The sequence below is a fragment of the Loxodonta africana genome, chromosome 8, assembly GCF_030014295.1.
Source record: "Loxodonta africana isolate mLoxAfr1 chromosome 8, mLoxAfr1.hap2, whole genome shotgun sequence".
NCBI classification, from domain to species: Eukaryota; Metazoa; Chordata; class Mammalia; order Proboscidea; family Elephantidae; genus Loxodonta; species Loxodonta africana.
Window position 1 is genome coordinate 14,088,120 of NC_087349.1, and position 22,788 is coordinate 14,110,907.

General features: G+C 38.1%; 1 protein-coding gene and 1 pseudogene across 6 annotated transcripts in view; both read left to right on the forward strand.

Annotated features, from left to right (window-relative positions):
* LOC135232220 (cytochrome c oxidase subunit 6C-like) overlaps nucleotides 1–4,850 on the forward strand; it is a 29,483-nt pseudogene extending 24,633 nt beyond the window's left edge.
* Nucleotides 1–22,788, forward strand: part of CNOT4 (CCR4-NOT transcription complex subunit 4) — a 144,158-nt gene that overhangs the window by 24,913 nt on the left and 96,457 nt on the right. The window lies entirely within an intron of this gene.

The following is a 22,788-nucleotide window of genomic DNA, read 5'->3' on the forward strand; positions in this document are numbered from 1 at the left end:
ACGCTATGGGGCGGTTCTGCGTTGTCCTGTAAGGTCACTACGAGTCAGAATAGATTGAACGGCAGTGTGTTTTGGTTTGATTTAGGTCAGGTAACCAGCAGATCGATTTGTCAAGTTTACCAATTCTTCATGTCAGTGTATTCAGGAAAATATTCTTCTGATGGATATGACCAAAGTTTCCTCATTTCATGGGGATGATATTTCCAATTTATTCTTACTTCTTTTTAATTGTTTTAAAACTTAGTATTTTTTCAGCATTTATAGGATTCTTTTGACAGTTTCAAAAGTGCTTTGTATCAACCTTGCTTTTTTATTTTTTGACTATAAAATTTATAGCTATTTATATTGAATGGGATGATTTTGGAAAACCTGGTAGCATAGTGGCTAAGTGCTACGGCTGCTTACCGAGAGGTCGGCAGGTTTCGAATCCGCCAGGCGCTCCTTGGAAACTCTCGGGGGCAATTCTGCTCTGCCCTGCAGGGTCGCTATGAGTCAGAATCTGCTTGATGGCAGTGGGTTTGGTTCTGGTTTGGGGTGATTTTAATAGCTTTTGAAGATTTTTTTCTGAGATTTGGTTGGCAGTTTCATTGTCATCATAACATCATTTCTAAGATGTTCGATTTGTTGTAAACTAAGGATCATAAACAAAAACCAAAACCCGTTGCCGTCTAGTCAGTTCTAACTCGTAGTGACTCTGTAGGACAGAGGAGAGCTGCCCTATAGCGTTTCCAAGAAGCGACTGGCAGTTTTGAACTGCTGACGTTTTGGTTAGCAGCGGTAGTTCTTTAACCACTGTGCCACCAGGGCTCTGACGGTTGTAACATGACTGATTTTTATGAAAATACTATTCAGAAAATATATTCACAAGCAGACATTATTTCATTATAAGTCTAGTATGCATTTGCCATAAATGTGTGCTGAAAAATATCTAAGGCAACTACATCAGTGAGAAACACTAATATTTTGGTTACTAATTCCTGTAGAAATTAAGAACGATATCTCAGTTGAGGCGTTGAAGAATAAAATTAAAATTATTCAAAGAGTGAGGTAATGAAATACTTCATTCAAAAACAATGTAAAAGAACTCAAAACAGTGATCTAAATCTGATTGCAAAAGACAAATTAAAATTTTTAATTCACTATTTTACAGAATTAACATCTGTTAATTAATATAAGAATATAATCATGTATATGTGTCCAGTTTGTTTAGATCCTTGAGATGAATATGTAACTTTGTAAATTTTAATGAATTTACTGTCTAGTAAATTAAATTTTGGAGAATTGGTTTGCTTTTGATATATAAACATACTGGAACATATGTTCAAGAATATGCACTGTGGTCCATTTCACCACCAGTCAAGAAGGACATTGGCGTTGAGGGAGCAGAACTACCGTGTCTTCCAGTGTGTTGGTAAAACATCAGATGCGAGACCTTCTGGCCAAGCTTTATCAGCTTGCTGTAGCTGGACCAAGAAAGAAGGCGTATGCAGATTTCTGTAGATGTTATGATTCCATGAGGGATTTTGAGTAGATGAGGAAAGCTGGTATCTTTCAGAGTGGAAAATGATTTTGGAATGTAAAGAATTTCTTTGGATTGAGTTCCTTGAAGGTTGTCACTGACCTATGTTCCTGAACTATGAACCATGACTATGTAGGCTAAAGAATAGTTTCTTGTTGGTAAATAAACAAAACACACACACACACACACACACACACACACACGAGTGTGCATTGCAGCATTGTAATGCCAGAAGGCCAAACCAGTTGCCATAGAGTCGATTTGGCTCGTGGATGCCCCATGTGTGTTCAGCTGTCACTGTGTTCCATAGGGCTTTCAATGACTGATTTTTCAGTAGTACCTACAGGCTACTTTCTTCTGCAGTGCCTCTGGGTATACTCAAACCTCCAGCCTTTCCATTTTCATCACCCAGGGACTCCATTAAAAGACTAGAAACTACCTAATTTAGTGTCCAGTAGGAGGCTTATTAAATTATGTGTGCATTTGTATGATGGAATATGTTATAGGTATGAGAAAAAATTAAGTAGAGATTTATGTAACAAGATAAAAAAATTTCCAGAGTATATATTAAGTGAAAAAACAAAGTTGCAGAGTAGTGCACACAGTCTTCTCTCTTTTCAATTAAAAACAGAGGGGCGGGGCAAGAGGATATTTGACAAGTATATTTTTGTATATACAGTTTATATATCTGGAAGAATATGCAAGAATTATATATAGTGTTTGCCATTGGGACTCAGAGATGGAAACAAAAGGTAATGGGTACCCTTTTCGGTATGTTCGAATTTTGATCAACCAATTAATTTTTATGGCATATTCATTATAAACCAAAAAACCCGTTACTGTTGAGTTTATTCCGATAGCAACCCTGTAGGACAGAGTAGAACTGCCCTATAGGGTTTCCAAGGTTGTAATCTTTACAGGCGCAGACTGCCACATCTTTCTCCTGTGGAGCAGCTGGTAGGTTTGAACTGGTTAAGCAGCTGAGTGCTTAACCACTGCACCACCAGGTCTCCGTCATTCATTATAGAATGTTTGAAAAATGACCAAAAAAAAAAAACCTAGAAGAAGAAAAGTCTCCCAAAAATAACTTTTATTAAAAGCTTATTTTACCGTTTCTTCTCGATCTTTTTATTTTGTATTTTGCTTTTACCTTTTTTGTGTTAGGTTATTTTATTTATTGTAGTATTAGTGTTTTCTAATTACCATCTTAAAATAGTGTGCTTTCTGAAAAAATAAAACTTATAAGTGTTGTTGTTAGTGGTCCCTTAATATTCCATCATCATTATGTTGTGGAAGCAGTGCGGTTGTGTATGTCATCACATGGGTTGCTTGAGTGATCCCTTGGGCTTGGTGAGTGGCTACTTTCCTCCTCACTGTTACATATCTACCACACTCAAAACTCCATAGTCGGTTGAAGATGACGTTTGAGTAGTTCTCAGTTTTTTTGAAGTCACACATAGTTGTAACCAAGTGTTTTTTTTTTTTTTGACCCACCAGATGTATGGACCTTCCAAGGATATTGTGAATATAAGCATTTTAATGAGTTATACCAATGTTGAGGAATTTTTATTGTATTCTCTTCTGGAGAAATAATACTAAACCCTTTTAATTTATTGGTCAATTTTCTACGTAGCAGCGTTAAACTTTTTGAGACCCCCCATTTTTATTTTACTCAAAAGTTTTTACTGCAATTGATTCTTTTTTATATAAGTTTTTTTTAAATAACAGTTAATATATCAGGTGTTTGTTTTTAATATATTTTACAGATTATAGCTTTTGTATTTGTTGGCTTTGTTTGAACTCGCTTCTACCATATTCAGTACTCCTATAGCAGATACTGCACACTGCAGTCTTGTCAAGAAGAGTTGATTTATCAGTTTTGGCTCAGCAGCGTGTTTTACCATGTGCAGCTTTTGTCATGGTCTGCTTAAATTGTTAATTAATTCTGTCAGTAATACTCTTTATGAATTGGATAAAAGATCGATGTTTTATTTCTTAGCTAATCCATGAGAAAATTGTAAGCAATTTCTCTTTGGTATCATGGAACTCCTGATTCTTGCCAAATTCCTTAATGAGTCTCAGAATTCTTCTTTCACTTCTAGTGTATTTCAGTTTCATCTTCTCTCTGAAAGTACTTTTCATGTGTTCCCGTTTTTTATTTTGGAGCCTTTCCATTCCAGAGATAAGATTCTAAACTGTAGAATTCTGCTTACATGTGACTTATCCATAGCTTCAGTAAGGTTTTATTCTGTGTTTGCCATCGATTGTTCTATCACACAGATAACATCTGCGGAGTAAACCAACACAATTTGGCTGCCTCAAATTCAGATATTCATACCAACTTGTACCAGGCTGCAGGTCATTTAAGTTCACTGTTAAATTGTATTAACTGGACTCTAAACTGCTAGGCAAACTTGAAGCAGCCTGAGTTTCTTTTAGTTTTAATAAATACTGGGGTGAAGGATATTAGCATCATTATGGTTATTGCATTGTATGAATTTACAAAAAAATTGAAGCAATTTATAATGCCGTCAGCAATGTATACACACTTCAATTTTAATATGTTTTCTTTAGAATTAGGTATCACTATTTTTAAATGTTTTACATAACTGGGAGTAAAAGTGCTCAGCATTTCTCAAGCTGAAAGAACTGCAGAAAAAACTCAAGCTTCAAGTTGCAATAGTGAAGGATTCCATTGGGAAAATATTGAATGACGCAGGACGCATCAAAAGAAGATGGAAGGAATACATAGAGTCATTATACCAAAAGGAATTAGTCGATGTTCAGCCATTTCAAGAGGTGGCATATGATCAGGAACCAGTGGTACTGAAGGAAGAAATCCAGGCAGCTCTGAAGGCATTGGCGAAAAACAAGGCTCCGGGAACTGATAGAATACCAACTGAGATGTTTTCAAAAAACGGATGCAGCGCTGAAGGTGCTTACTCATCTATGGCAAGAAATATGGAAGACAGCTTCCTGGCCAACTGACTGGAAGAGATCCATATTTATGCCTGTTCCCAAGAAAGGCGATCCAACCAAATGTGGAAATTATAGAACAATATCATTAATATCACACGCAAGCAAAATTTTGCTGAAGATCATTCAAAAATGGCTGCAGCAGTATATCGTCAGGGAACTGCCAGAAATTCAGGCTGGTTTCAGAAGAGGACGTGGAACCAGGGATATCCTTGCTGATGTCAGATGGATTCTGGCTGAAAGCAGAGAATGCCAGAGGAATGTTTACCTATGTTTTATTGACTATGCAAAGGCATTTGACTGTGCGGATCATAACAAATTATGGATAACATTGCAAAGAATGGGAAGTCCAGAACACTTAATTGTGCTCATGAGGAACCTTTACATAGATCAAGAGGGAGTTGTTCAGACAGAACAAGGGGATACTGATTGGTTTAAAGTCAGGAAAGGTGTGCATCAGGGTTGTATCTTTTCACCATACCTATTCAATCTGTATGCTGAGCAAATAATCCAAGAGGCTGGACTATATGAAGAAGGGGGCATCAGGATTGCAGGAAGACTCATTAACAACCTGCGTTATGGAGATGGCACAACCTTGCTTGCTGAAAGTGAAAAGGACTTAAAGCACTTACTAATGAAGATCAAAGACCACAGCCTTCAGTATGGATTGCAGCTCAACATAAAGAAAACAAAAATCCTCACAACTGGACCAATGAGCAACATCGCGATAAACAGAGAAAAGATTGAAGTTGTCAAGGATTTCATTTTACTTGGATCCACAATCAGAAGCCATGGAAGCATCAGTCAAGAGATCAAAAGACACATTGCATTGGGCAAATCTGCTGCAAAGGACCTCTTCAAAGTGCTGAAGAGCAAAGATGTCACCCTGAAGACTAAGGTGCGCCTGACCCAAGCCATGGTATTTTCAGTCACAATCATATGCATGTGAAAGCTGGATAACGAATAAGAGTTGATGCCTTTGAATTGTGGTGTTGGCAAAGAATATTGAATATACCATGGACTGCCAAAAGAACGACCAAATCTGTCTGGAGAGAAGTGCAGCCAGAATTCTCCTTAGAGGCAAGGATGGTGAGACTGTGTCTTACGTACATTGGACATGTTGTCAGGAGGGATAAGTCCCTGGAGAAGGACATCATGCTTGGCAAAGTACAGGGTCAGTGGAAAAGAGGAAGACCCTCAACGAGGTGGATTGACACAGTGGCTGCAACAATGAGCTCAAGCGTAACAACGATTGTGAGGATGGCGCAGGACCGGGCAGTGTTTCGTTCTGTTGTGCACGGGGTCGCTATGAGTCGGAACCGACTCAACGACACGAAACAGGAACAACAGGAGTAGAAGGGTCTTACGGATTTGCTTTCATTTACATTGTCATTTACTTTGTGTAGATAGGAACAAGTCAGAAGCAGGCTGGAGAAATGTTAACTTTTAACCTGAGCTTTGGTTATGCAGCTTTCTGCACTGCAGTGTTTTGAATCAAAATTGGTTTAAAAATTAAAATTGGTTTTTAGCATAATGAAATAGAGTGCCCCTGGATGGAGAGGCACTGTACTACTCTTGGAACAGGGGAGTTTGTTCTTCTTTAGCCTTATGGTCCTCTGGACTCTGAATAGAGTAATATGTTACTTTTATACTGGATTTGGAGGAGCTGTGATGATGCAGTGGTTAAAACGGTTGGCTGCTAACCGAAAGGTCGGCAGTTCAAATCCACCAGGCCCTCATTGAGAGAAAGATGTGGCGGTCTGCTTCTGTAAAGATTACAGCCTTGGAAACATTATGGAGCAGTTTTACTCTGTCCCATAGGGTCCCTATGAGTTGGAATCAACTCAATGGCAACGGGTTCGGTTTTTTTGAGTGTCCTGCAGTTGAACAGTCTTTGTACTTAAATCTATCTCTCTGTATGTTTCTGCTTGGTACAGTTAAAAAGTACTTTTAATTCTTTGCTGAGTTGTTGTTAGGTGCCGTCGAGTCAGTTCTGACTCACAGCAACCCTGTGCACAACAGAACGAAACACTGCCCACTCCTGCGCCATCCTTACAATCGTTGCTATGCTTGAGCTCATTGTTGGCAGCCACTGTATCAATCCACCTCGTTGAGGGTCTTCCTCTTTTCCACTGACCCTGTACTCTGCCAAGCACGATGTCCTTCTCCAGGGACTGATTCAGCCTGACAGCATGTCCAAAGTATGTAAGACGCAGTCTCGCCATCCTTGCCTCTAAGGAGCATTCTGGCCACACTTCTTCCAACACAGATTTGTTCGTTCTTTTGGCAGTCCATGGTATATTCGATATTCTTCGCCAGCACCACAGTTCAAAGGCGTCAATTCTTCTTCGGTCTTTGTTATTCATTGTCCAGCTTTCACATGCATATGATGTGATTCAAAATACCATGGCTTGGGTCAGGCGCACCTTAGTCTTCAAGGTGACATCTTAGCTCTAGCACTTTGAAGAGGTCCTTTGCAGCAGATTTGTCCAATGCAATGCGTCTTTTGATCTCTTGACTGATGCTTCCGTGGCTGCTGATTGTGGATCCAGGTAAAATGAAATCCTTGACAACTTCAATCTTTTCTCTGTTTATCGCGATGTTGCTCACTGGTCCAGTTGTGAGGATTTTTGTTTTCTTTATGTTGAGGTGTAATCCATACTGAAGGCTATGGTCTTTGATCTTCATTAGTAAGTGTTTCAGGTCCTCTTCACTTTCAGCAAGCAAGGTTGTGTCACCTGCATAACGCAGGTTGCTAATGAGTCTTCCTCCAATCCTGATGCCCCATTCTTTTTCGTATAGGCCAGCTTCTTGTATTATTTGTTCAGCATACAGATTAAATAGATATGGTGAAAGAATACAACCCTGGCGCACACCTTTCCTGACTTTAAACCAATCAGTATCCCCTTGGTCTGTCCGAACAACTCCCTCTTGATCTATGTAAAGGTTCCTCATGAGCACAATTAAGTGTTCTGGAATTCCCATTCTTCGCAGTGTTATCCGTAGTTTGTTATGATCCACATAGTCGAATGCCTTTACATAGTCAATAAAACACAGGTAAACTTTTTTTTTTTTTTTAAACATCCTTCTGGTATTCTCTGCTTTCAGCCAGGACCCATCTGACATCAGCAATGATATCCGTGGTTCCATGTCCTCTTCTGAAACCAGCCTGAATTTCTGGCAGTTCTCTGACGATATACAGCTGCAGCCGTTTTTGAATGATCTTCAGCAAAATTTTGCTTGCGTGTGATATTAATGATATTGTTCTATAATTTCCACATTCGGTTGGATCACCTTTCTTGGGAACAGGCATAAATGTGGATCTCTTCCAGTCAGTTGGCCAGGAAGCTGTCTTCCATATTTCTTGGCATAGACGAGTGAGCATCTCCAGCACTGCATCTGTTTGTTGAAATATCTCAATTGATATTCCATCAGTTCCTGGAGCCTTGTTTTTCGCCAATGCCTTCAGAGCAGCTTGGACTTCTTCCTTCAGTACCATCGGTTCCTGACCATATGCCACCTCTTGAAATGGTTGAATATCGACTATTTCTTTTTGGTATAACGACTCTGTGTATTCCTTCCATCTTCTTTTGATGCTTCCTGCGTCGTTTAATATTTTCCCCGTGGAATCCTTCACTATCGTAACTCGAGGCTTGAATTTTTTCTTCAGTTCTTTCAGCTTGAGAAACACCAAGCGTGTTCTTTCCTTTTGGTTTTTCATCGTCAACTCTTTGCACGTGTCATTATAATACTTTACCTTGTCTTCTTGAGAGGCCCTTTGAAATCTTCTGTTCAGTTCTTTTACTTCATCAATTCTTCCTTTTGCTTTAGCTGCTCGACGCTCAAGAGCAAGTTTCAGAGTCTCCTGTGACATCCATCTTGGTCTTTTCTTTCTTTCCTGTCGTTTCAATGACCCCTTGCTTTCCTCACGGATGATGTCGTTGCACAACTCGTCTGGTCTGTGGTTTCTAGTGTTCAATGCGTCAAATCTATTCTTGAGATGGTCTCTAAATTCAGGTGGGATATACTCAAGGTTATATTTTGGCTCTGGTGGACTCGCTCTGATTTTCTTCACTTTCAGCTTGAACTTCCATATGAGCAATTGATGGTCTGTTCCACAGTTGGCCCCTGGCCTTGTTCTGACTGATGATATTGAGCTTTTCCATCATGTCTTTCCACAGATGTAGTTAATTTGATTTCTGTGTGTCCCATCTGGTGAGGTCCATGTGTGTAGTGGCTGTTTATGTTGGTGAAAGAAGGTATTTGCAATGAAGAAGCCGTTGGTCTTGCAAAATTCTATCATTCGGTCTCCGGCATTGTTTCTGTCACCAAGGCCATATTTTCCAACTACTGATCCTTCTTCTTCGTTTCTAACTTTTGCATTCCAATTCCCATCAATTACCTATGCATTTCGATTGCATGTTCGATCAATTTCAGACTGCAGCAGCTGATGAAAATCTCCTATTTCTTCATCTTTGGCCCTAGTGGTTGGTGCATAAATTTGAATAATAGCTGTATTAACTAGTCTTCCTTGTAGGCGTATGGATATTATCCTATCACTGACAGCGTTGTACTTGAGGATAGATCTTGAGACGTTTTTTCTGACGATGAATGCAACACCATTCCTCTTCAAGTTGTCATTCCCAGCGTAGTAGACTATATATGATTGTCCAATTCAAAATAGCTAATACCACTCCATTTCAGCTCACTAATACCTAGGATATCGATGGTTATGTGTTCCATTTCATTTTTGATGATTTCTAATTTTCCGAGATTCATACTTCGTACATTCCAGGTTCTGATTACTAATGGATGTTTGCAGCTGTTTCTTCTCATTTGGAGTCGTGCCACATCAGCAAATGAACGTCCCGAAAACTTATTCTATCCAAATCATTAAGGTCGACGGTACTTTCAGGAGGCACCTCTTCCCCACGTGTCTGTCAGTTTGTCGTACTGTGGGGACTTGCGTGTTGCTGTGATGCTGGAAGGTATGCCGCTGGTATTCAGGTACCAGCAGGGTCAACCGTGGAGGACAGGTTTCAGCTGAGCTTCCAGACTAAGGCAGACTAGGAAGAAGGACCCGGCAGTCTACTTCTGAAAAGCATTAGCCAGTGAAAACCTTATGAATAGCAGCAGAACATTGTCTGATACAGTGCTGGAAGATGAGCCCTCCAGGTTGGAAGGCACTCAAAAGATGACCGGGGAAGAGCTGCCTCCTCAAAGTAGAGTCGACATCCCTGCCGAGTTAGTAATGCCATAACATATTTTGCAGAGAAGTAAGTAAAAAAGTATTTTGGTTATGTTTATTTGCTTATTTTTATTTAGCCCAAGAGATCAGCTGAACTTTTTCCTTACTGTACTTACTGTTGTTGAATATGGTTCTTTAACTATAAGTAACTTAACCAAGAGAAGTTCAGATAAAGCACGCTATTAGTCCATCTATCAGAAAATAAGGAACACTAAGTAGGAGGTTGAGTGTTTTTATTTACTTTGCATTTATGATAGTTTCAGGACTCTTATCCAAACCTCCAAGCCAACAGTTTTATTTGAACCAGAATCTAAGGCAGGCTCATCTTTCTTTTTTATGTCAGTAAGATGATAAAGGAAATCCTGGTGGTGTAGTGGTTAAGTGCTACGGCTGCTAACCAAGAGGTTGGCAATTCAAATCCGCCAGGCGCTCCTTGGAAACTCTGTGGGGCAGTTCTACTCTGTCCTATAGGGTCGCTATGAGTCGGAATCAACTCAATGGCAGTGGGTGGAGTGGAAGACGGTAAATTGTAGTTTCAACTTTTAGTAGATTTAGCTTTCTTTCTTTTTTTTAAATGTAATTTGCAAGCTACATAGTTGAGTTTTTTCCTCCCTCTTAAGTTCTTTTGGAGCCAGTTGTTATCTTTTAGAGCTAGTTGGAAAGAGCTGCTTAAGTGATGTGAGATGCTTTCTGCCTTGACCAACTTGTAGTGAGGATCATTTAACATAGTATTTTATATAGCGAGAGTTCCTGTGGCAAGCGTGTCCTCCATCCTCTGCTTGTTGTAGAGACACCACCTTCCAGGAACTAGCATACAGACTAGCCAAGTGACAGGTTATCACACATGATATAAGACAGTTGTGAGTCATACTAATCAGTTGGTACTCAGGACAGAATAAATGGTGTCAGAGAAAAAAGAACATACCCCTCAGTAATTTATCTTTGAGGCTGGCTAACTATTCTGTCCTTAACTTTGTATATCTTCTGCTGTTTTTGCATAATTTTATCACATTCCTTTAAAACTGGCCTTTAACATGTTTATTTCATAGGCAATTTATTTACAATTCTGGTACCAGTTACAAAGATGCTTCTTATAGTTAATAATTGCGAAGTGTCCTATAGCTTAATGTATTTTTTGAAGACCCTAGAGTTTTATAAGATAATGAATGATCTTAACTTTTGTAAAAGTGTCAACTTTTTTCATGTAATGAAAGGTACAAATCTTAAGTGAGGGTTCAATAAGTTTTTCTTTTTTATTGTAGTGAAATATATGTAACACAGCATTTGCCAATTCAGCAGTTGTTTTTTTTTCTTTTTGGGACGGTCACCTAATTCTAACTGTAATTTTTACTGTCATACGACTCATCCTTCTAAGTGCCATTCCCTTCCATCTATAGCAGAGGTTGGCAAATTTATTTAGAGGGACATAGAGTAAATACTATTGATTCTGTGGGTCATCTGGTCTGTTGGCAACAATTCAGCTGTGCCATTGTTACATGAAAGTGGCCATAGACAATATGCCAACTAATAAGTAGAGCTGTGTTCCAGTAAACCTTTTTTAAAATAATTTTTATTGTGCTTTAAGTGAAAGCTTAGAAATCAAGTAAGTCTCTCACACATAAACTTATATGCACCTTACTAAAAAAAATACTCCCAATTACTCTACCCCTAATGAGACAGTCCACTCCCTCCTTCGAGTCTCTCTTTTCATGACCATTTTGCCAGCTTCTAACCCCCTCTACCCTCCCATCTCCCCTCCAGACAGGAGGTGCCAACATAGTCTCAAGTGTCCACCTGATGCAATTAGCTCACTCCTCTCCAGCATCTCTCTCCAGCCCATTGTCCAGTCCAATCCATGTCTGAGGAGTTGGCTTCGGGAATGGTTCTTCTCCTGGGCCTACAGAAGGTTTGGGGACCATGATGATCGGGGTCCTTCTGGTCTCAGTCAGACCATTAAGTCTGGTCCTTTTCTGAGAATTTGGGGTCTGCATCCCACTGTTCTCCTGCTCCCTCAGAGGTTTTCTGTTGTGTTCCCTGTCAGGGCAGTCATCGGTTGTGGCCGGGCGCCATCTAGTTCTTCTGGTCTCAGGAATTCAGCAGTTTTTACATGCGTACTTCAGTGACACATTATGTTCAAATTATCCCAACATCATTAACAGAAACTTAGTGCCCCTTAAGCAGTGACTCCCCCCTTTCCTTTCCCCTCCTACCCCTGGTAACTACTAATAAGCTTTGGTCTCTATGTTGTTGCTGTTAGCTGTCATTGAGTCAGCCCCTGACTCGTGGTGACCCCATGCACAATGAGATCAGACCATTGTGATCATAGGCTGACTTTTTGGAAGTAGATTGTCAGGTCTTTCTTCCCAGTCTGTCATAGTCTGGAAGCGCTGCTGAAACTTGTTCACCTGTTTCATATAAATGGGATCATACATATTTGTCCTTTTGTGACTGACTTATTTCTCTCAGCCTTATGTTTTCAAGGTTTATCTATGTTGAGGTGTGTATCAGGACTTCATTTCTTTTTATACCTAAGTAATATTCCATTGTATGTATTTGGCACATTTTATCTGTCGATGGGCGTTTTGGTTGTTTCCATCTTTTGGCTGTTGGGAAAAGTGCTGCAGTGAGCATTTGTGGACAGGTTTCTGTTTGTGTTCCAGCCTTCACTTCCTCTGTACCTGCGATTGAGATTGCCAGTCATATGGTAACTCTACGTTCAGTTTTTTGAGGAACTGCTATACTGTTTATATGTACTCCTGACATTGGTAACATGTAGTCTACGTTTTAGGGTATATAATATAATCTTATTTTTATAAAATGATGGTAAAGGTGGTGGAGATCCCTGAACTCTCTACTTCTTTTAAGGTTCATATGTGGATAACGGAAACCGTGGTGGCGTAGTGGTTAAGTGCTACGGCTACTAACCAAAAGGTCGACAGTTCAAATCCACCGGCTGCTCCTTGGAAACTCTGTGGGACAGTTCTACTCTGTCCTATAGATAGGGTTGCTGTGAGTCGGAATCGACTAGACGGCAACAGGTTTTATGTTGATAATGCTTGTTGTGATTATATGAAAAATTCGGAAAGGATCCATATTAGATACACCTGCTGTAACAGGAAGACCCTCCCCCCAAAATACAGTGGCTTAAATAAGGTAATTTTTCTTTTACCTACTAATCCAGAGGCTGTAAGACCACCACTGGCAAGGCTGCTTTGCCCTCAACAAGGGCCTTCAAGGGCCTAGGCTGTTGGATCAGCTCTGCCATTCCCAGTGGGGCTGCCCCATCTGTTGCCCATTTCCTAATCTATGGCAGGGGCAAAAAGTTCTGGGCAAGAAGCCAGGTGATCTGGAGGTTGCATGTGTCTCTTCTATGTAAATCCACTTGTCTGAACTTAAGCATATGGCCAACTTGGATGTAAGGAATGCTGGGAAATAGAGTTCCTAGGTTGACTAAATGTGCCTAGCCAGAAGTCAGAGGATTCTGTTACTGGAAGAAGAAAGGGAAAATAAGCATTGCCTGATTATTAATCTCTGCCATAAATACAGTAATGTGGATTTGTGGCCTGGGAGTAGCAGTGTACACACATCAGATGGGTGTGGCGGTTACAAGGGGAGATCCAATCTGAAAAGAGATAGAAGAAAATACTTGACTAAGATGGATGTGGGATAGGAGTATTTTTATGCATTTATATATATTTATGTGTGTAAATGAATAAAAAAGCAAATTGTGTCATTTTATTTAAATTTTAAGTTAATTTATTAAACCCAGGGAACAGCAGCTTGAGCTAAACCAGCTTTATTGACATTAAAAATCTGCTCTAATAGCCACTCCACCGTCCACATCATTTCAATCTGGTGTCTCAGTCGTAGTCTGATGTATGCCATGTAGTGTGTACAGAGAACAACTCCAGTAGTTCAGATTCCCTTCCAGCCCAGATTGGTAAAGCTTTCATCTTAAATGTGTTTGTTACACCTCAGGAAAAACTGCTTTGTGCAGTAACTTCTTTTCAGATTTTTCTAGTCATGATAGCACTAAACTTAAGAGCCATTTATAAACATTAGTCATCTAAACAGTGGATTTTATTAAAATAAAACGTACAGCTTTCTTGAGAATGATGATGAATTTAAATTTTTTTTTAACTTTTATTGAGCTTCAAGTGAACGTTTACAAATCAAGTCAGTCTGTCACATATAAGTTTATATACATCTTACTCCGTACTCCCACTTGCTCTCCCCCTAATGAGTCAGCCCTTCCAGTCTCTCCTTTCGTGACAATTTTGCCAGCTTCCCACTCTCTCTATCCTCCCATCCCCTCTCCAGACAGGAGATGCCAACACAGTCTCAAGTGTCCACCTGATATAATTAGCTCACTCTTCATCAGCATCTCTCTCCTACCCACCGTCCAGTCCCTTTCATGTCTGATGAGTTGTCTTCGGGGATGGTTCCTGTTCTGTGCCAACAGAAGGTTTGGGGACCATGACCGCCGGGATTCCTCTAGTCTCAGTCAGACCATTAAGTATGGTCTTTTTATGAGAATTTGGGGTCTGCATCCCACTGATCTCCTGTTCCCTCAGGGGTTCTCTATTGTGCTCCCTGTGAGGGCAGTCATCGATTGTGGCCGGGCACCAACTAGTTCTTCTGGTCTCAGGATGATGTAGGTTTCTGGTTCATGTGGCCCTTTCTGTCTCTTGGGCTCTTAGTTGTCGTGTGACCTTGGTGTTCTTCATTCTCCTTTGCTCCAGGTGGGTTGAGACCAATTGATGCATCTTAGATGGCCGCTTGTTAGCATTTAAGACCCCAGGCGCCACATTTCAAAGTGGGATGCAGAATGTTTTCATAATAGAATTATTTTGCCAATTGACTTAGAAGTCCCCTTAAACCATGGTCCCCAAACCCCCGCCCTTGCTCCGCTGACCTTTGAAGCATTCATTTTATCCCGGAAACTTCTTTGCTTTTGGTCCAGTCCAATTGAGCTGACCTTTTTTTTTTTTTTCCATGTATTGAGTGTTGTCCTTCCCTTCACCTAAAGCAGTTCTTATCTACTAATTAATCAATAAAAAACCCTCTCCCTCCCTCCCTCCCTCCCCCCCTCGTAACCACAAAAGTGTGTTCTTCCCAGTTTGTACTATTTCTCAAGATCTTATAATCGTGGTCTTATACAATATTTGTCCTTTTGCCTCTGACTAATTTCGCTCAGCATAATGCCTTCCAGGTTTCTCCATGTTATGAAATGTTTCACAGATTCGTCACTGTTCTTTATCGATGCGTAGTATTCCATTGTGTGAATATACCACAATTTATTTACCCATTCATCCGTTGATGGACACCTTGGTTGCTTCCAGCTTTTTGCTATTGTAAACAGAGCTGCAATAAACATGGGTGTGCATATATCTGTTTGTGTGAAGGCTCTTGTTTCTCTAGGGTATATTCCGAGGAGTGGGATTTCTGGGTTGTATGGTAGTTCTATTTCTAACTGTTTAAGATAACGCCACGTAGATTTCCAAAGTGGTTGTACCATTTTACATTCCCACCAGCAGTGTATAAGAGTTCCAATCTCTCCGCAGCCTCTCCAACATTTATTATTTTGTGTTTTTTGGATTAATGCCAGCCTTGTTGGAGTGTGAATTTAAATTTTAGAATCATAAAATGCTGATTATCATTAAATGTTTCCTAAGTAACATTTTTTTTTTATTCCTGTGTGGGATGTCATGTTTTTATTTAATCCTTCTGAAATATTTTTTTATAATTTTCAAGCCACTAGACCTTAGAGGTTTATCTAGCAGAACCCCTTCATTTTACAAAGAAGCTCAAGTCCATAGAAAGTTAATAACTTGACCAACTTCTTAAAACTAGTTGTTATAAGAATCAGGACTATAACCTAGCTCGTGTGCTGTGCATACTCTATTTTCTGACCCTTTCTAGTCTGAGTGTATTGAAATACAGAATGTGCTCTACGTTTGCAGGTTTGAAGGTCTTCGTTAGTAAGAAAAGCGGCCAGAGCTATAATGGGCAGTGTGTCAGGGACAAGTCAGAGTGAAGTGTCTAAAGTCTTTGTCTTATTGACATGTGGTTTATAATTATCCAAACTTCGAATATTCCACTTTTCTTTTTTATCTCACCACACCCCCCACCCCTGTTTCTTTCTTAGTGTTCAGATGGGAAGACTGTATAGTAGACCTGTTACACTAGACTGAAATAGGGGGGCTGGACCTAGGAAGATAGTGTCAAACTGGAGTAGATTATTTACATTTTGTAACGTTCCTAGTTGGTTCTGGGTGACTAGAACCACAGGAACCAAAAACAGAAGCAGATGTTTTTAGAGGCACACTGGACTCCACCAAAAGCTGGCAGTATTATAGGGTTGTGGGAATCTCTTCCTGTCAGTCTTCCCACCTATACCTGCAAAGCCTACCTTCTGTGGTTCCTGTTCGTTTTAAATTTCTTTCCCTTGTCCTTCTTCAAGCATTGTTAGTAATTTTTTTTTTTTTACAAAGGGATATAAAATATGAAGTGACTACCCTGGTAAGACAGACATGGAGTAAGATGGGTACAATTTGCATACAGTAAAATAATGATTTTTCACGTGTGTATACACCTGTGTTTCAGCCACCCAGACCAAGACACTACCATTTCCATTACTGTGGGTAGTTCACTTGTGTCCTTTTCCAGTTAGCACTGCTGCACCCACTGAGAGGTGACCGTTGTTCTGATTTTGGATTCGCTTTACCTATTCTGGAACTTTATGTAATGGAATCATGCTTAGTATTTTTGAATCATATGAACTCTTACGTTTGTCTTCTTGTTGTCAACATAGTGATTATATTTTTGAGATTCATTCGAGTAGTTATTTTTATCAGTAGTTTGTTTTCTGTTGCTAAGTAGTATTCCATTGCATGAATATACCATAATTTCTTTTTCCACTCTGTTGTTGATGGACATTTGAATTGTGTTTTTTTGTTTTTTGCTATTATGAATAATGTTACAAATGTTGTACTACAAGTCTTTTTGTAGGCATATGCACCCATTTCACTTGAGTATACATCTAAGAGAGGAATTTCTGGATCCTAGGGTACCGGAGCCCCGGTGGTGCAGTAGTTAAGAGCTCAGCTGCTAACTAAAAGGTCATCAGTTTGAATCTAGTAGCCGCTCCTTGGAAACCCTGTGGGGCAGTTTTACTCTGTCCTGTAGGGTTGCTCTGAGTTGGAATCCACTCGACAGCAACAGGGTTTTTTGGGGGTAGGTGTGTGTTGAACTTGATTAGAAACTGCAAAACAACAGTTCTAGTCCCTTTGTGTTCTCACAAATGCTTGAAATTGTTGAGTTTATTAATTATAGCTATTCTGATGATTGTGTAGTGGTGTATCTGTAGTTTTAATTTGCTTTTCCCTGGTGACCAGTAACGTTGAACATTTTTTATGTGCTTAATGACCATTTGTGTAAATTAGATTTTTTTTTATTATTGATTTATAGAAGTTCTTTATACATTTTGGGTTATGAGTTCTCTGTCGGATACATGTATTGTGAATGTTTTCTTACAGTCTGTAGCTTTCCTTTTACTTCATTAATAGGGCTTTTTGATTTGCAGAAGATTATAATTTTGATGAAGTCCATTTTATCAATTTTTAATTTTATGCTTAGTGCTTTTTGTATCCTAAGAAATCTTTTCCTATCTATCCCAAAGTCATAAAGAAACACTGTTTTTTTCTAGAAGCTGTATGAGTATTCTCATTCATTTTTTAATTGAATTGTTGGTCTTTTTATTTTTTGTAGGAGTTCTTCACATATTTGGCATATAAGTCTTTTGCCAACAATATAGTGTTTGGCACTGATATTTCACTCTATAATTCATCTAAAATTAGTTATGTGTATTGTGTGAGGTAGGGGGTAGAAATTCACTCTTCTCCCCACACAGGTGTTCAGTTACTTTAACACCATTTATTGAAAAGACCTATCTTTCTCCATTGATTATATTGGTGTCTGCCCAAATATCAAGTACCACAAATGCCAACACTGTCTTAATTACTGTAACTTCATAGTAAGTAAGCTTTGAAGTCTGATTGTGTAGTTCTCCGACTTTGATCTTCTCCAAAATTGACTTGAGTATTCTAGGTCCTTTACATTTCCATATGAATTTTTTAATCAGCCTGCCAGTTCCTACACAAAAGCCGGCTTGGATTTTGTGTCTAATTGCATTGAATGTACACATCAATTTGAGGATAATTGCTATCTAAAAATAACAAGTCTTTCAATTCATGAATATATCTGTTTCTCCGTTTATTGAGGCCTTCTTTTACTTTTCTCTGCAGTACTTTGTGCTTCAATGCAGATATATTTCACATCTCTTGTTAAATGTATTCCTAGGTATTTGATATTTTATTTGATGTGAGTATAAATGGTATTGTGATTTTACTTTTTGTTTCCATTGTATGTTACTAATACTTAGAAAAACGATGTATTTTTGTATATTGGTCTTATATCCAGTGATCTTGTTAAATCTATTCAGTAGTTCTAGTAGTTTTCCTATAATTTGGGGTTTCGTATGTATAAAATCACGTCATCTGCAAATAAAGACTGGCTTTACTTTTCCAATCCCAGTTCTACTCTGTAACACATGGGGTTGCCATGAGTCAGGGGCTGACTTGATGGCAGGTAACAACAATATATTTTATTTGATTTACTAAATTAAAAAAAATTTTTTTGAAGAGTTTTTGTGTCTGTTCATGAGGGTTCTTGTTCAGTAGTTTTTTTGTTTTTTTTTTTTTAAATGTGATGTTTTTGTCAGGTTATGATAGCAGGGTTAAGCTGCCTTATAAAATGACTTGTCTCTTCTCTGAAAGAACTTGTCAGAATTTGGTATTATTTATTCTTCAATGTTTGGAGAATTTACCCATGAAGCCATCCGGGAAGGTTTTTAAATACGAATTAAACTATATTAACATAACCCAAACCAGTGCCATCGAGTCGATTCCGACTCATAGCAACCCTAAAGGACAGATTATAACTACCCCATAGAGTTTCCAGGGAGTGCCTGGTGGATTCGAAGTGCCATCCCTTTGGTTTACAGCCGTAGCACTTAACCACTACACCACCAGGGTTTCCTATATTAACATACAGAGGGCAATTCAAATTACTATGTCTTTTCAGGCCAGTTTTAGGAAGTTGTGTTTTCAAGGAATTTAGACATTTCTTTTTCACTTGTTAAATTTACCGACATAAAGTTGTGTGTAACGTTCCCTTATTTATGCCTCTAGTATTTGTAGTATCTCTAGTAATGTTCCCTTTTAATTTCTGATATTGGTGATTTTTTTGTCTATTTTTTTCCATACAGTCAATCTTGTTATAGATACTTCAGTTTCATTAATCCTTTCAAAGAAATCAGGTTTTAGTATTTATTTTTATGATTTCTTTTGTTTTACTTCCTCTGGTACTTTTTCTGTGTTCTTTAGATGGAGGTTTAGATCACTGATTGTAAACCATCCTCTTTTAACTTGTATGTACACTTAAAGCTATAAATTTCCCTCTGAGGACTACTTTAGTTGTATCCAACAAATTTTCATTATTGCTCAACTCAGTATGATTTTTAATTTTCATTCTGACTTGTTCTTTGACCTAATAGTTACTTAGTAGTACGTTACTTAAATTCCAAACATTTGGGGATTTTTCTAGTTAACCCTTTGTTACTAATTTCTAATTTTAATTCTTTTGTGCTCAGAGAATGGACTCTGTGATTTAAATACTTTGAAATTTACTGTGACTTGTTTTAAGTCCCAGCATACAGGGTTGTTAAGAGTCAGATTGAACTCAATGGCAATGGATTTGAGTTTTTTTTTGTGTTTGTGTCATATGGCTTATTTTAGTGAATATTCAATGTGCATTTGAAAAATATGTCTATTCTGACGTCTTTGGGTGTAGTATTTTATAAGTGTCATGGTCAGGTTGGTCTTATGGTATTAAAGTTTTCTGTATCTTTACTGACCTTTTTTATAATTTATTTTTGTTGTTGAGAATATATACAGCAGAACATGCACTAATTCAACAATTTTATCATGTATAATTGGATTATTCAAGTTGTGCAACCATTCTCACCCTTATTTTTCAAATCGTACCTCCCCCTTTTTACTGAGCTTTTTCCTCTACTTTTGAATGTGGCTATTCAAAAACTAAAAATTACATATGTGGCTCAGATTATATCTTTAATTGGACAGCTCTGCTATAGACTAGGGGTCCACAAACTTTTTCTGTAAAGGGCCCGATTGTAAATATTTTAGGTTTTGTGGGCTGTACAGTCTCTTCCACAACTGTTCACTCTGCCATTGTGAAAGCAGCCTTAGACAGTACGCTAATGAATGAGCATAGCTGTGTTCCGGTAAAACTTCATATACAAAATTATAATGTTTGAATGAGCGACTGCTCTATAACCAGGGAGTCATTCAGCAAACTATGGTAATAACAATAGCTTTCATTTGTTGAGAGCTTAAAATACAGTTTACAGTCTTTGTAATACAAAGCTGAAAATTGAGAGATTTGTATTATCATCAGCTAGGGTTCGTTCTTAGAAGCAATAGGAATCCTTTCTGGCCAGCCTAAGCAAAAGTGCTCCCAGAATGGATATGAGGCTGGTAAAAAATTGGCCTCAGAAAGGGCAGGAGTCGATGTAGTCGTAGAAGCCAGGAAGTAGGAGCCCCCACAGACGGTCTCATACAGAATGAGCAGATTAGGAAGGTTCCACTAAGGTGGAGGCCACTGCCAGCCTGTATTGGCTTCTTTCTGCTCAAGCTTCAGATTCAGGTATCGGAGCCCTAAATTGGTAGGCATTGTAGTAAATCGTCAATTGGGAATTATCTATATAGACATGAATGAGGAAACTACCTTAGATAGCTTTAGTAGGACAATCAAGTTTCAATTGTTATCTTTGATGAAATTAATGAGAATGATGGAACCAGTTAATCTAGACAGACCCATGAAACAATCCAGATATACCAAAGCAATTATATAAAATATTCTTCAGTAGGGAGAGGAACGCTAAAATAGTGGTAGGCTTTCTTAGTACAATGCTTGTAATAAAGTTATGATTGATAAAAATATTTTAAACTTAAAGATACTTCTCATTTAGAAAACACTATTGGAATGTGTAGGCTTTTCTATCGTATTGGTTATGGTTCTTTGTCTGCAAGACAAAGAAACCAAACTGAGCCACATGAAGTCCCAAAATATAAGAAGGGTGTTGATAAAATTTATCAGTATTGAGGGGATACATTTTGGAACCCAAGAGCAAGAATGCAGCTTGGTATCATAAAGGAGTTAGAGATAGGAAATAGAACATCATCGATGCTGTTAGCACTCAAATTTTTTATCTGGTTTTTTTTTTTTTTTTTTCCTGCACATCTACACCTTTGTTTTCTTTATACACTGATTTTCTCTCTTCCTGAATGTAAAGAAAAAGTGGAACATGGCTGCCCATAGCTCCTGAGTTTCCATGACATGAAATTAATCTTTGTTCTAAATCCTTCAGGGATGAAATATACTTTATTCAGCTTGGTTCAGATGTTCGTCCTTGGTCAGCTTAGCAGTAGAAATATGGAGGTCTAGAGCCCTCTCTTGTGAGCAGGTCACGTTATTTCCCAGAGAAGAGAACGGAACACTCAGTCTAACATGTGTTCTGTACACAACATTTATCTAAATATAATTATGAAAAACGTTACGTGTAACCGTAGCACCCAGAAAACCACTGTTAATAATATGTTGTTTGCCCTGCCAAACCTTTTACTGATGAATATACTTCTGCAGTTTTTAAAACGAAAATGAAATGGGACTGTGGTAATTTAATAATTTTAAAAATTAACATGAATATTTATGCTATTTGATGGTATAATTTAAAATGGTGGCATTATTTCATCACATGAAAATGCCAGGTTTAACAAACCATCCTCTCCTGTCAAAGATTTAAGTAATTTCCTATTTTTGTTTACTAAACAATGATAGTGGGCAGGTATGTTATGTATATTACCCTCAAATCAGATTGTTAGACAAAGTATTGTAAAGAATAGAGGGTTTGCAAAATTTTGAAGCTTTTGGTATGGAGTGTCATTGCCATTCAAAGGCTATGATGGTTTTTACTTAACATTTAATAGAGTGTGGCAAGAACTGCTTTCCCACAGCCTGTTTGCCACTAAAATTTATATTTGACTGCTTATATACTGGGTCAAAAGTGTTCTCATTGTTTGAAATTTGTTAATAAACAAAGTTAAAGTTTTAAAAATGTTTACTGGGTATTTGTATTTATAATTTGCAAGCTGTCTGTTCTCATCCCTTGCCTATTTTTATGTGTGGGTGTTCATCATTTTACTATTGATTTATAAGTGTTCTTTATATAGTAAAATAGCTTCTTTTGCCCTCTTGGCCTACCGTTTGCTTTTTCATTTTGTATATGGTGCGTTTTGAGCATATATGTTTTATTTTAGTGTGAATATATGGATATTTTAGTGTGGTGAATATATGGATATTTTGATGTGGTGAATATATGGATTTCTTTTGCAGTTTCTCTTCCTTTGATATGTTTAGGCAGCAAAGCTTTTCCTGTACTTTTTGTTGGTTTTGCTACAGTGATTAGAAGTTTTTTAAAAACAATTATTTTCTAACTGGTTACTGCTATTAAAGTTTATTTCTGTTAAAATTGTAGTTATATATATACTTAAGACTGCTTTCTAATTGTAAGAGATTTGAATAGTATCATGTTTGTACACTGCATACTCGACTATCTGATATTAGCTCTAGTACTGTAATTCTTAGATTCAAAGGTATAACTGATTATAGACACGTCAGTGATTAATCAACAGTCTTCTTAGGGAAAAAGAAAACACTGCCAACATTAAATACACATATTGATTAAAATACTGAGCTTAATTTCAGAAACGTAAAAATGGGGGAGAGGAAGTACATTTTAGGATTGAGTAAATATTAGTAGCCTTAAAGTTGAGCCCCTTGATTTTTCTGAATATAGATTTTTATCTATTTGGATTGCTCTTTATATATAATAATATTGCTT